This window comes from Hylobates moloch, unplaced genomic scaffold, assembly GCF_009828535.3.
Source record: "Hylobates moloch isolate HMO894 unplaced genomic scaffold, HMol_V3 SCAFFOLD_19, whole genome shotgun sequence".
Lineage (NCBI taxonomy): Eukaryota > Metazoa > Chordata > Mammalia > Primates > Hylobatidae > Hylobates > Hylobates moloch.
The window spans coordinates 35927596-35941185 of NW_026652294.1; the positions used below are offsets into that span (position 1 = coordinate 35927596).

The 13590-nt window shown below is 50.0% G+C and overlaps 1 protein-coding gene and 1 pseudogene across 11 annotated transcripts in view; one reads left to right on the plus strand and one right to left on the minus strand.

Annotated features, from left to right (window-relative positions):
* Positions 1–13590, plus strand: part of MINK1 (misshapen like kinase 1) — a 65738-nt gene that overhangs the window by 19034 nt on the left and 33114 nt on the right. The gene's annotated exons all lie outside the window — the stretch shown is intronic.
* On the minus strand, positions 6789–9117 carry LOC116459074 (V-type proton ATPase 16 kDa proteolipid subunit c-like; annotated as a pseudogene).

Consider the following 13590-nt stretch of genomic DNA (forward strand, 5'->3'; position numbering starts at 1 on the left):
TTTTTGTATTTTTAGTGGAGATGGGGTTTCTCCATGTTGGTCAGGCTAGTCTCGAACTCCCAGCCTCAGGTGATCTGCCCGCCTCGGCCTCTCAAAGAGCTGGGATTACAGGCGTGAGCCACCGCACCTGGCTTGTCTCAGCTTAAATATCACTTCCGTAGCAGGCCTTTCCTGGCTCCCTTCCCCATCATGACCTCCTTTAATCTTTCTTTTCTTCTTTTTTTTGAGACAATGTCTCCCTCTGTCATCCAGGCTGTAGTTCAGTGGCGCGAGCATGGCTCACTGCAGCCTCCTTGAATCTTTCTGATAGCACTCTGTACTTTGTCATCAGAGTCTTTGACAGGTGTTATGTAATTATGTCTTTAATGTCTGCTTCCTTGACTAGACTGTAAGCTCCATGAAGGAAGAAGGGACCATTTCTGTTTTGTTCAATGCCACGTTACAGTATCTAGCAATGCCTCTACATAGCTGACACTCAGTGTTTGTTGAATGAATGCGTGAGCCGGCTCATCAGTCCATAGAGTTGGCATGAAAGGTGTCTGGGAAGGTTTCTTAGGATAAACAGGAGAGACAGGCCTGGTGAAAAGTTGAGTGAACATGTTTGCTCCATCCTGCTGGTCAGGAAGTTCCCCTTCTGTCTCACCTGCGTCCCTTCAGCTGTAATTTATCCTGGGTTGGTCCTTGGTGGGGCCAGAGAATATCTGGTCTCCACCCTTTGGAGAGTAACCCTGTTCTTTCTCAGAGTGTGATTCAGACAGTCCTTCCTCCCCTTCCTGCTGCCCCCGCCCCCCCCCCCCCCCCCCCCCCCCCCACCCTCTACCTGTTCTTCCTCCAGCTGACTCAGCTTCACACCCTCTCCCTCTCCTTCCAGGATCTCTTTTCCTGTCCCCTTGTCCTTCAGAGCTTTCCTTCCTAAGTTTTCTCTCATGGCCTCTCATTGGTCTTCTGGAATTCGAAATCATATGGGTACAGGTCACAAGTTTTCTTGGTCTTGAAGCTTCCCTAGTCTCTTCCCTTGGGTTTGTGGACACCTGACTCCCACAGAAGGAGGCTGGCAGTAAGATATAACGATCTGTTTGTGCTGCAATTGAAAACCAGCAGCAAGAAGCCTTATTATTATCCAACCCCTGATTACTACTGTTGTCCTCCTCCGTTAGCTTGGTATCTGCCAGCCTGAACGGGCCTGGCATCTCCTTTCTGCCCCCTCCCACTGCCATGCTGTGCCCTTCCTTGCTCTCTCTGGTGTCCGCTTCCCAGGGACTGCCCCTCCTCCCTGCCCGTCAGCCTGCCTCCGAGGCCACAGATCTGTTTTTCCTCCCTTCTGTCTCACCTGCCCTCCTCTCAGTTCTACTTTTTATCTTGTTTCTTCTCTCCTGAACTGCCACACTTCACCCTAAATTCCAGTAACGCCAACAGTTTTAGTAAATCACTTTTTTCCACAGTTTTGCCTTGCTCTGTGGGAGCCAGTTTCTTCATAATGACTCTATGCAAATTTGTAGCACTTTATGGATTTTAAAATGTTTTTACATCGGTGAATTCTTGTGAAATGGGCCTGGGTAGATAAGGAAAAGAGCCTCTAAGAGGTTAAGTGATTTGCGGATTTGCCTAAATTATACAGAAGTGTCAGAACCAGTGTCCAGGCCTTCCGATTCTTAGTGCAGTAAACACTAAGCACTATCATTCCATTTCCCCACGCTCCTGTCCTGCTGTTGTCCTCAGCTAAGAAAGCCTACCCGAGTTACCCTCTTCCATCTTAGAGCCTTCCTGCTCGCCGTCTGCCCCCCTGCAATGGGGACTTCTTTGGCCCTTCTCACCCAGCCCAGCCTCTGCCCGTTTCCTTCTCCTTTCCACTGCGCTGAGCTCTTTTCTCCTCCGGGAAGCCTTCCCTTCATCTCTCCTGGCCCTGTTGTCTCCCGACCTCTTTGGGCCATTATTAGTGTTCCCGTTTGGTTTTTGCCAACCATATAGGAATTCCCTGCCTTAAGAAAGTCCAGGCCGGGCGCGGTGGCTCACGCTTGTAATCCCAGCACTTTGGGAGGCTGAGGCGGGCGGATCACGAGGTCAGGAGATTGAGACCACGGTGAAACCCCGTCTCTACTAAAAATACAAAAAAATTAGCCGGGTGTGGTGGCGGGCGCCTGTAGTCCCAGCTACTCGGAGAGGCTGAGGCAGGAGAATGGCGTGAACCCGGGAGGCGGAGCTTGCAGTGAGCCGAGATTGCGCCACTGCACTCCAGCCTGGGCGACAGAGCGAGACTCCGTCTCAAATAAAAATAAAAAAAAAAGTCCACTAGCGGGCGGGGCGCGGTAGCTCACGCCTGTAATCCCAGCACTTTAGGAGGCCAAGGTGGGTGGATCACCTGAGGTCAGGAGTTCAAGACCAGCCTGACCAACAAGGTTAAAACCCTGTCTCTACTAAAAATACAAAAATTAGCTGGGCGTGGTGGCTTGTGCCTATAATCCCAACTACTTGGGAGGCTGAGGCAGGAGAATCACTTGAATCGGCAAGGCGGAGGTTGCAGTGAGCCGAGATCGCGCCATTGCACTCCGGCCTGGGCAACAAGAGTGAGACTCTGTCTCAAAAAAAAAAGAACTAAGAAAGTCCACTCTGGTAAAACATTTACCAGGCATATAAATTATGAGGTGCTGATTCATATGACAAAAAGAAGATTCACTTTTAGTAGCTGCTCTAATGCATTTCACTTAAGTGAATATTCAAGGATTATTTTGGAAGGATGGAGATAATCCAAAACTAGTGTTAGAAACTGCTGCATTAAGGAAGGAGGGAGGTTTTTCTAGATAACTGCTGCATTAAGGAAGGAGGGAGGTTTTTCTAGATAACTGCTGCATTAAGGAAGGAGGGAGGTTTTTCTTTTATTTCTGTATTCATTCATTCCACAGACAGGTATTGAGGGCAGCCCTGACCTCTTAAGAACTTAGTCTAGCAGAGGAGATAGATAAGAGAATAAATCACAAAAATGTAATTGGTGTCATGAAAGTGTCAGTACAGGGTATTGTGGGAGGAGAGGATCGTCAGGGGCACTTACTGGAGGTGACATTGTCTCAGTGGAGGTTGGGAGGCACAGGCACGAGGCATCCAGGTAAAGAGGAGGAGAGGGATGAACTTGCAAGAGTGAACAGCATGTGGAGACCCAGGAGTGAGAAGGAACAGAGAGAAAGCCACTAGTTAGTGCAGTGTTCCTGCCCCTCTGCCTCATCCCCACACCGGCAAGAACCAAAAGGCACCAGCATGAGAATTGGCAAGGCTCCAGGTAAACCATAGCTGGGATATTCAGCTGTACAGCAGTCATATGTGAGCCTGGGGAAGAACCTGTTTGGCCCACAGAGGGAGATGGAATCTACTGGGTGGGGACAGTGTGATTTGTGGGGGCAGTGTGGTTGATGGGGGGTGGTTGGTGTGTGTTGGTCAGTTGTGTTGGTGCGAGTGTTGTGTGTTTTGGTGGGGAGTTGTTGTCAGGTGGTTGGTGGGGGGAGTGTGGTTGAGGGGGAATGTGGTTGAGGGGCAGTGTGGTTGCTGTGTGCCATTGGAAGGCTATGCAAGTTTGAGCTCTTGCTTCACCTTGACAAACATTTCACTTGTTAGAGCCCTGGCTTTCTCATCTGTGCTCTGGGCTGGTCATTCCTGCCCAGCTTCCCTGCAGGTTTAAGTGCAGATGCAGTCATGACTGTGAAAGCGCCCTGTGAACTGTAAAGTCTGGGTAGTTGGGTGGTGGCAGGAGGGGCAGCAACTGTGAGAGAATGAACTTGATTCTGCCGATCTTGGACAGAAACTGACTCTTGGGAAGGAGACAGAATCAAACGGCTCTGACATTTGAAAAGCCATGGCCTTGCTTACCTACAGTGAGACTTGAGAAGAAGTGCTGGGGAGGTAAAGGCCGAGATACCACCTCCGCTGCCCGAAAGACTTTGCAAGATACTCCAGCTGGGGACAGGGGATGGCTAGAATGACCTCCAACCATCTTCACACCCAAGGCTGGGGCTGCCCTTCCAGGCCTGCAGTTCTCTATTTTCCCTTAGAAGGTTCTGGAGGCAGACAGAACCTCAGTAGCAAGCTGTTTATTTTTTAGGTTTTTCAGTTTATTTTTAAATTTCTGACTGTGATGGTGTTTATTTTTTCCTTTTCCCTTTCCCCACTTCCCCGGCTCAGCATCAGAAAGGGACCATCTGTCCGTTGCCTTGCTGTGGCCATTTTAGAACCAGCGCAAGGCTGCTTGAATCTGGTCCCCTCTTCTCCCTCACTCCCTCCCCCACTGCCTGGCTTTCTCTACTCTGCACTGCCTGCTTTCATCCAGCTCCCTCCAGGTGTCAGCTGCCACCTCCTATAAGCCGCCATCTGTGAAGACCTCCAGGTTGGGGCCAGCCACCAGGCCAGGGCCCCTGTCTGAGGCAGCCAGATGTGTGGGGAACCTAGACATGGAGGCAGCAAAATTACCCTGTGAGAGGAGGAGGGGAATAAATTCCAGTCTCCTTGCTCCAGACAGGGCCCCTCTGCTCTGACTGGTTTCTGATGAGAATGGTATCTGTGTTCATGTATGTGTCATGTCCTGACTTGTTTCTGCCTCTGCATGTACCTGCAAGTCAGTGTGTGTGTGCATGCGTGTGTCTCACACATCCTTCTGGCATAGAGATCCATGAGTGATTTATAAACTGCCCTTCCTCCCATCACATAAATATTTTTCCTGGTTTCTTTGCCTTCCTTCTACTTCTAGAACTGGCCTGATTTCCTCCCCTCCTGTGCTTCATTCCCATAAAAACACTTCAAAACACGGGTAGCCATCGATAAACAGAGGACAAGTACTTCACATTGTGGATTCAGAATAAAAAGATCTGGTTGAGTTCCACAGCGTGAGAGGTAGGGTTAGCAGAGTGGAGAGTCTGTTTCAGAGAGTAAGAAAAGCTGAGAAAAGGAGTTTTTTTTTAAAGCTTCATTAAAAAGGGTCCAAGCTGGGCACGGTGGCTCCCGCCTATAGTCCCAGCACTTTGGGAGGCCCAGGCGGGCAGATCACTTGAGGTCAGCAATTCGAGACCAGCCTGGCCAACATGGTGAAACCCCGTCTCTACTAAAAATACAAAAAATTAGCCAGGCGTGGTGGCGGGTGCCTATGGTCCCAGCTATTATTATACTTAGGAAGCTGAGGCAGGAGAATCACTTGAACCTAGAAGGGGAGGTTGCAGTGAGCTGAGATTGTGCCACCACACTCCTGTCTTAAAAAAAAAGGCCAGGCACAGTGGCTCACACCTGTAATCCCAGCACTTTGGGAGGCTGAGGCGGGTGGATCATGAAGTCAGGAGATCGAGACCATCCTGGCTAACACGGTGAAACCGTCTCTACTAAAAATACAAACAATTAGCCGGGCGTGGCGGCGGGCGCCTGTAGTCCTAGCTACTCGGGAGGCTGAGGCAGGAGAATGGCGTGAACCTTGGAGGCGGAGCTTGCAGTGAGCGGAGATTGTGGCACTGCACTCCAGCCTGGGTGACACAGCGAGACTCCATCTCAAAAAAAAAAAAAAAAGAGGCCGGGCGCAGTGGCTCATGCCTGTAATCCCAGCACTTTGGGAGGCCAAGGCGGGCAGATCATGAGGTCAGAAGATCCAGACAGCAGTAAAACCCCGTATCTACTAAAAATACAAAAAATTAGCCAGGTGTGGTGGCGGGTGCCTGTAGTCCCAGCTACTCGAGAGGCTGAGGCAAGAGAGTGGCGTGAACCCGGGAGACGGAGTTTGCAGTGAGCCGAGATCATACTACTGTACTCCAGCCTGGGTGACAGAGCAAGACTCTGTCTCAAAAAAAAAAAAAAAAGAAACCCCGTCTTTACTAAAAATACAAAATAATCAGCTGGATGTGGTAGCAGGCACCTGTAATCCCAGCTACTCAGGAGGCTGAGGCAGGAGAATCACTTGAACCTGGGAGATGGAAGTTGCAGTGAGCTGAGATGGCGCCACTGCACTCCAGCCTGGGTGACAAAAGCGAGACTCTATCTCAGAAAAAAAAAAAAAAAGTCCAGTTGATGATGGTATGTCATGGACAGTAGGAAATTGATGAGGGTATCAGCCTGCCTTCTCTCTTCCTTTCATTTGCTCAGTGAAGAGATGCTGGTGACCCCTTCTCCTTCTCTCGCCATAGGAACATTTAATCTGTCTCATGCTTTGGCTTTGGGCCTGCCATTCACCCCAAGCATCTTGGGGTATAAGTGGGGATGATGCTGCCTACCTGCTTCCTAGTTGGCTCTGGGGTAAATGGAGACTTCTTCAGGCCTGGGAGGCCCCCTCCCGTTGAGAAAGGCAAGCATCTAGCTCTCTACCTACCCTCTGGGTCCTTGGGGGGCTGTGTCCAGTATCTCTGCTTGGGTAGGAAGGAGGTGATCTTATCAGACTTTTCCTGCCACTTCCCTGTCTCCAGCTCACACACCCACTCCCATTTTCTCTCTCTTACATACTCACACTCTCTCTCTCTTTTTTTTTGTCCCTCCCCCGACATCTGAGAACTTTATCAGACACAGCTGCCACACAGGGCCTGGCAGCCCGGGCTGGAGAGGGTGGTTCCATCCAAGGAGGCTCCGCAATGGGAACCTCCACGACATGACAGCTAGGTGGGAGACGAGGGCTGCTTCACAGGGGTATGGACAGGCCAAATCTTTATAAATATCCAATGAAGAGAAAATGACAACTCTAATTCATCCTTATACATAGAGCACTCAAGGGAGGTGGGTGGGGCATCCAGGGGCCTGAGTCCTCACTGGTTGGGGACCTGGATGGGTGATGAATAGGTTCAGATGTCCACAGCATAGGGCGGGAGGGGGCAAGGCCTGGCCAACAGACGATGAACACGAGGACACTGTATGCTTAGAAGACCAACTACTGAGAGCCAGCTGCCCGGCACATGCGTGTCAGGCTGTTTGTTCCAGAATGAGGAGGGGTGGTCTTTACATCGTATTCTGTGACTGGTGGGTTTTGATAGGGGCTGCTTTGTGGAGAGGATGAGCACCTTGGCAAAGATGAGAATCAGTATCATGTCTACAGATAGGGCTGCTGGGCAGTGCCACACTCGCCAGTGTCCCCCACGATGACGATGGCAAAGCCACTGCCAGGCCACTCAGGCCAGCGCCCAGCTGGAGGAAACTGCTATAGAGACTGTTGTCATCATTCAGGGAGCTGGCAGGGGGGACAGCCGCCACTAGGTCATAGATGGTGATGATACCAGCCATGACCACTGGGATGATGGGCTTCATGATCGGCTCCGGCCACATGACAGACATGGCCACAGTGCCGGTGCCATTCTTGGCCATGTCATAGGCAGCACCCAGGCCACTGGAGACCGTGGTGGCCACAGCAGCCGAGATGGTGAAAACCAAAGCATACTCGGGGCTGTTGTTGGACATGTCTGTGAGTGGGGAGGGGAACAAGGATGGGCATGGCAGAGGGTGAGTGCAAAGACAGTGGACTAGTGGCAGCAAAGATGCTTTTTTTTTTTTTTTTTTTTGAGACGGAGTGTCACTCTGTAGCCCAAGCTGGAGTGCAATGGTGCGATCTCGGCTCACTTCAACCTCTGCCTCTGGGGCTCAAGCCATTCTCATGCCTCAGCCTCCCGAGTAGTTGGAACTACAGGCATGCACCACCATGCCCAGCTCATTTTTTGTATTTTTAGTAGAGATGGGGTTTCACCATGTTGCCCAGTGTGGTCTCGAACTCCTGAGCTCAGGCAATCCACTGGCCTTGGCATCCCAAAGTGCTGGGATTACAGGCGTGAGCCACCGCGCCCAGCCAAGATGCTCTTTCTTACACACACATACCTTCCTATTTCTTTTCTTATGCACACACACAGACACACACACACAGCCTTTAGCTACTCCTATCTAATTGAAGGATGCCTAAGACACCACCCTTCTGTCAGAATACTTGCCCCTCCTTCCGTATCTCTGCCAGTACTGTATCCTTGTGGAACTTAAATTGTTGGGGAAACCCCATCTGTCCCTTGTCTCTCAGGCCCTTATCCCTTCCCCTGTGGTGGCTTCAGAATATCTCCTACAGATGGGGTTTAGGGTTAGTAATCTGGTGGTACTGGGGCTAAGGGATAGGTTTTAAAGCTTCATTTGCATAGCAGTCACTATTTTAACACTTAGATTGTTGGCGTTTTGGGGTGTCTTTAAGGGAGCTAATGAATTTATGGGAGGCTAAATACCCCCTCCCCCACTGGGTATAGCCACTGGCTTTGCCCCCTCTTCCTCTCTGTGTGGGCCTTCTGGATTACAGGAAGAGCTTAGGAAAACAGGCCTATTGTTTTCATCTGGGAGTGGGGAGGGCCTCCCAGGCCAGCTCAGGCTCACTGTCCTTTGAACTGGTACCCGATAAACAGAGGCTCCAAGACCCTGGCAGCCTTGCTTTTGCAAGGCAAGGGTGTTATTTGGCTTGAGACTTTATTCTGTTCTGCCAGCTCTTGTTGGTTCCCTCTTTTTTCTTTTTTTAATTTAAATTTAAAAAAATTTTTTTTTTTTGAGACAAAGTCTTGCTCTGTCGCCCAGGCTGGAGTGCAATGGCACAGCCTCGGCTCACTGCAACCTCCGCCTCCCAGTCTCAAGTGATTCTCATGCCGCACCCTCCTGAGTAGCTGGGATTACAGGCGTGCACTACCATGCCCGGCTAATTTTCGTATTTGTAATAGAGACGGGGTTTCACTGTGTTGGCCAGACTTGGTTCCCTCTTTAGACCACAGGTTCCCATTCTCTTTGCCTAGTGTCCTCTGAAATTCTCTTCTCCCCCTTCCCCCATCTGTTTTTCTCTATCACAGGTTTCTGTGAGTCTTTCTGACCCCTGTATAGTCAGTCCTGTTATGGTTAGTAACAGGAGGAAGCCTGCCTTTTTGGAGTACAAGGAGCTAGGAAAGGAGGGGCCTCTCCCAGACTAGAGAGGCCTTCTCCCCTAGCCTCACAGCTAGCTGACTCCGCCTTGTCCTCCCAACACCCGGGATTCCCCCCGGCCCCTCCGGACACCAGGCACCCAGGGCAGCCCCACCTCCTGCCCTGTTTCCTGTCAGGGGTAGGATGGCACTTGCCTGGGTCTGAGAACGGCACTGGCTCTAGCAGCAGGACCTGCCGGGGCATATCTGAGTGAATAATCATTGCTGGGCTTGAAGCACAGGAGAGACCAGTCCTTCCTTGTCTCCACTGGGCTGTTTAGTGCTTCTTTCCCAAGGACTTCCATCCCTTCCCCAGGCTTTATGGTTCCAGTTCTACCATTCTGGAAGCTCCCTAGAATCTCCTGGAATGTTTAATGGACCTTTCCAGCAGCGAAATTCAAGAATTATAAGACTCATCGGTCAGCAGAAAAGTGAGGATACCTTTTCCTAACCTACCTGTTTCCCCTGCAGTTTCCTCACAGTCTTACTCTTTATATTTTAGCCTATGTGACTCTTCAGGATGTTAATTCTCTTCTCTCTGTGTTGGTGTCTGAGCACCGAGAAGGTAGAGCCAGGGGCACTTACAAATCAGGAGCATTATTTGACAGGCACTTAAGAAAGACACTGGCTATGTAATCCCAGCACTTTGGGAGGCTGAGGCGGGTGGATCATGTGAGGTCAGGAGTTCCAGACCAGCCTGGCCAACATGGCAAAACCCTGTCTCTACTAAACATACAAAAATTAGCCGGGTGTGGTTGCACACGCCTGTAATCCCAGCTACCTGGGAGGCTGAGGCAGGAGAATCACTTGAACCTGGGAGGCAGAGGTTGCAGTGAGCCGAGATTTTGCCTTTGCACTCCAGCCTGGGTGACAAGAGCGAAACTCCATCTCAAAAAAAAAAAAAGATGCTGACTAATATTGATAATAACAGTTTGCATTTGCTAAAGTACTTAAAAAAACCTTTACCCCTCAAAGGGTTTCATCTACATGCAAAGCTAACACCGCAGGAATTACTTTCCCCATTTGGAGCAGGGTACAAAGGGAAGGGGCATGTCGTTAGAGGAGCTATTGTTAGTGGAATGAGGACTGGCAGCCAGAGTTCTCATCTGCCAGCTCCAGGCCACTTCCAAGAAATGTGACCCCAAGCCTCTGGTGCTTGCCTCCTTTTGCTCATTCAGTCATCCACCCCTTTCATCCTGGATTCCACCATGACTCCAGGCCTCTCCTGCATTTCTAGATTTCCACATGCTGATTGTGAGGGACTGACGGGGCTTTCTCCTTCTCTCCTTTTCCTTGCCCCACAGCCTTGGCTCACGCTTCCTAGGCTCTGAGCTTCAGTTCGTGTCTCAGCCTCCCAACCGGACGGCGTTCTGGAAACAGCTGATGCATAAACTCTTGCCTTTTCTCTTGGGAAATAATCAAACCCTTTGTTTCTAATCTAATCTCAGTCTGTCCTACTACTACACTAAAATGACTTTGGTTTTGGGGAAAGGAAAGGAAAATGTCTGTTGATGCTGGGCCCCAGGCAGCACCTTGAGAGCGGGAGCGGGTTCACATTTGCCCCTAGTTTTTCCTCCAGGTAGGAGCTGTGGGAGGAATCCAGGGAGCCCCTTGAGGGTCAGCAGAGCAAAGAAGCAAGGGCTCAAGGCTGGTGTGTGCCTGGTTCTCCCCTGGTCAGTTCTAGGGAGCAGAGTCCGTGGTGCAGGTGGAAGGACCATGGCACTGTGTCCCATAACTGTACAGCGCCAGTGCACGCCATGTGCTGCGGAGGTGCCGAAGCCTTAGGCAGCACCTTCGGGAAGCTTTTGAAGCTGGGGAAACCAATACACTTGAAATAGTTAAAGGGGGATTTAAGGCAGAGGAGCAGAGTCTGAGGGGACAGCTCGTGCCCTCCCCTTGCCTGCCTCAGGCCACCAGCTTTGTGCCTCTTCTCTCCCTCCAACCCTTGTTCCTCAGCTTCTTCTGAAAAGCTTTCCTTGAGCAAACCCAGCTGTGCCTTGCTCTGTCTGGCGTTGAATCATTAAATCAGCCAGGATTTAGTGACCTCGTATATACTCAGAAACATACCTGGAGCTGTGAGGGGAACAGAAGCAAACAACAGGCAGCTCCCTAGTGAGGCGAGTGCAGTGTCACGAGGATGTGCTGCTTGGGGCCAGCCTGATGTGACCAGTGCCTTGCATTATATGCGGAGCTACGAGAAAAGAGACATCTACCAAGAGTTTCTGCGTTAACATCACTGTTGGCTCTTCATAGCTGAACAAAGCAATATGTATAATTATACATCGTAAACAACTCAGGGCACAGTGCCAGACGACATCTATTTCGACGCACATGAGGGGCTCTCTCTGTTATCCCAGAGCCCCACCCTTCAATAATTGAGTCCAACACTTGTATCTTCCCGAGCCTCTCCATCAACCAAAGATTTTTATTTATTTATTTTTTTAGTTGGAGTCTCACTCTGTTGCCCAAGCTGGAGTGCAGTGGCACGATCTCAGCTCACTGTAACCTCCACCTCCTGGGTTCAAGCGATTCTCCTGCCCCAGCCTCCCTAGTAGCTGGGATTACAGGCGCGCACCACCACACCCAGATACTTTCTGTATTTTTAGTAGAGACAGAGTTTCACCATGTTGGACAGGCTGGTCTTGAACTCCTGACCTCAGGTAATCCACTCACCTCAGCCTCCCAAAGTGCTGGGATTACAGCCACCGTGCCTGGCCCAACCAAAGATTTTACACAATTTTAGTATACGTAAAATGTGAGGAGATAAGACATGCTTAGTAATAGAAGCTCTAGTGAATGAGAGAAAGCAGCCGCAGACTGTTATCCCACATGCTTGCTATGCGACAATAGTCGTTTTGTGTATGTTATAGATTCAGAGCTGCACAGATAAAATACTGCTGTTTTCATTCAGGCACCCATCTCAGTGTGAGGCCGCCTAATTCTCATTCTATGTATACCCAAGTACCACCTAGAAATGGCTCCTGCCCTTAATGAGCTTCTGTTCTACTTGTGGAGATGAGGCTTAGTCCTGTGAAAGGTTTAATAGAGATGTTGTGGTCTGGCTTGTTGGGTTGGAAGGAATCTACTCTAGCTAAGTCAAATAAAGGGATAGATGCAGCAGAGACTCGAGGTGGCTACATGCATTCAAAGCCTGGCTCTGCCACTGAAATAGCTGTTTGACCTTGGCAAGTTATTTACCTTCCCTGAGCCTGTTTCCTCCTCTGTAAAGTGAGAATAATAATAATACCTACCTCATGGAGTTAGGTGAGGATTAAATTAGTTGGTATGTGGGCCAGGCGCAGTGGCTCACGCCTGTAATCCCAGCACTTTGGGAGGCCGCGACGGGTGGATCACTTGAGGTCAGGAGTTCAAGACCAGCCAGGCCAACATGGCGAAACCCCGTCTCTACTAAAAATACAAAAATTAGCCTGGTGTGGTGGCAGGCACCTGTAATCCTAGCTACTGGGAGGCTGAGGCAGGAGAACTGCTTGAATCCAGGAGGTGGAGGTTGCAGTGAGCCAAGATCGCACCACTGCACTCCAGCCTGGGTGACAGAGTGAGAATCTGTCTCAAAAAAAAAAAAAATTAGTTGGTATGTGTAAAACACTTAGCACAGTGCCAGGCTCTCAAGACTATTTTTTATTTAAAGTCAAGACCCTTCTTGGAAGGGCGTGGTGTCTCATGCCTGTAATTCTAGCACTTTGGGTGTCTGAGGCAGCAGGATTGCTTGAGCCCAGAAGTTCAATACCAGCCTGGGCAACATAGTGAGAGACCCCATCTCTACAAAAAAGGTTTCAAAAAGTAGCTGGGCATGATGGTGCATGCCCATGGTTCCAGCTACTCAGGAAGCTGAGGTGGGAGGACTGCTTGAACCCAAGAGGTTGAAGCTGCAGTGAGCTGTGATTGCACCACTGCACTCCAGCCTGGGCAACATTGCAAGACCCTGCCTCACAAAACAAAAACTAAAAAAAATCCTTCTCACTTCACATGCCAAGGGAAAAGAAAAGAGAAAAGAAAAAGAATCTTGTTCGAACCTAGGCACCTGAATGGCAACATAGACAGTTCCTTGGAACTGGAACCATAGGGTGCTTCTGGGTTAATGGTAACAGCGGAGGATAGCTAGAGTCAGTTGGTCACTCTCCCACTTCTGTCTCCGCCTGCAGCTCCCTCTCCTTCCATGTCTGCTGTGCTCTCTCTGTACAATCTGGCCGCTCTGCCCACTCATGGCCTCTGCTTTCCTTTACCTGAGGTAACAGTGGGCTCTCCAGCCTTGACTCTCCATGCACTCTCCGGCATCTTCCCTTTTATTGGAAATGGCTGAAGGGGAAGTTTGCCTTAGGTTACCGTTTTTCCTTCAATCTTGGACTGGCTCCCTGGGGTCAGGAACTCATTTCTTAAACTTTTGCTGGGGCTAGAAAGGGGAGGAAATGGTTGAAAACCCCGTCCTTTAGGCAACAGGAGCTATGAGCCAGGCAAAGCACACTGCAGGCCTTGAGATCAAATTTTTAGGTCAAATCTTGGCTCCACCACTTCCTAGCTCTGTGTAATCCTGGGCAAGTCATTTAATTGTTGTAAACTTTTTCACCTGTCAAATGAGTATAACAATAGTACCCACTTCAAAGTTTGTCATGTGAGATTATACTTGTAAAGTGCTCGGCAGTACCAGGAACAAATAAAA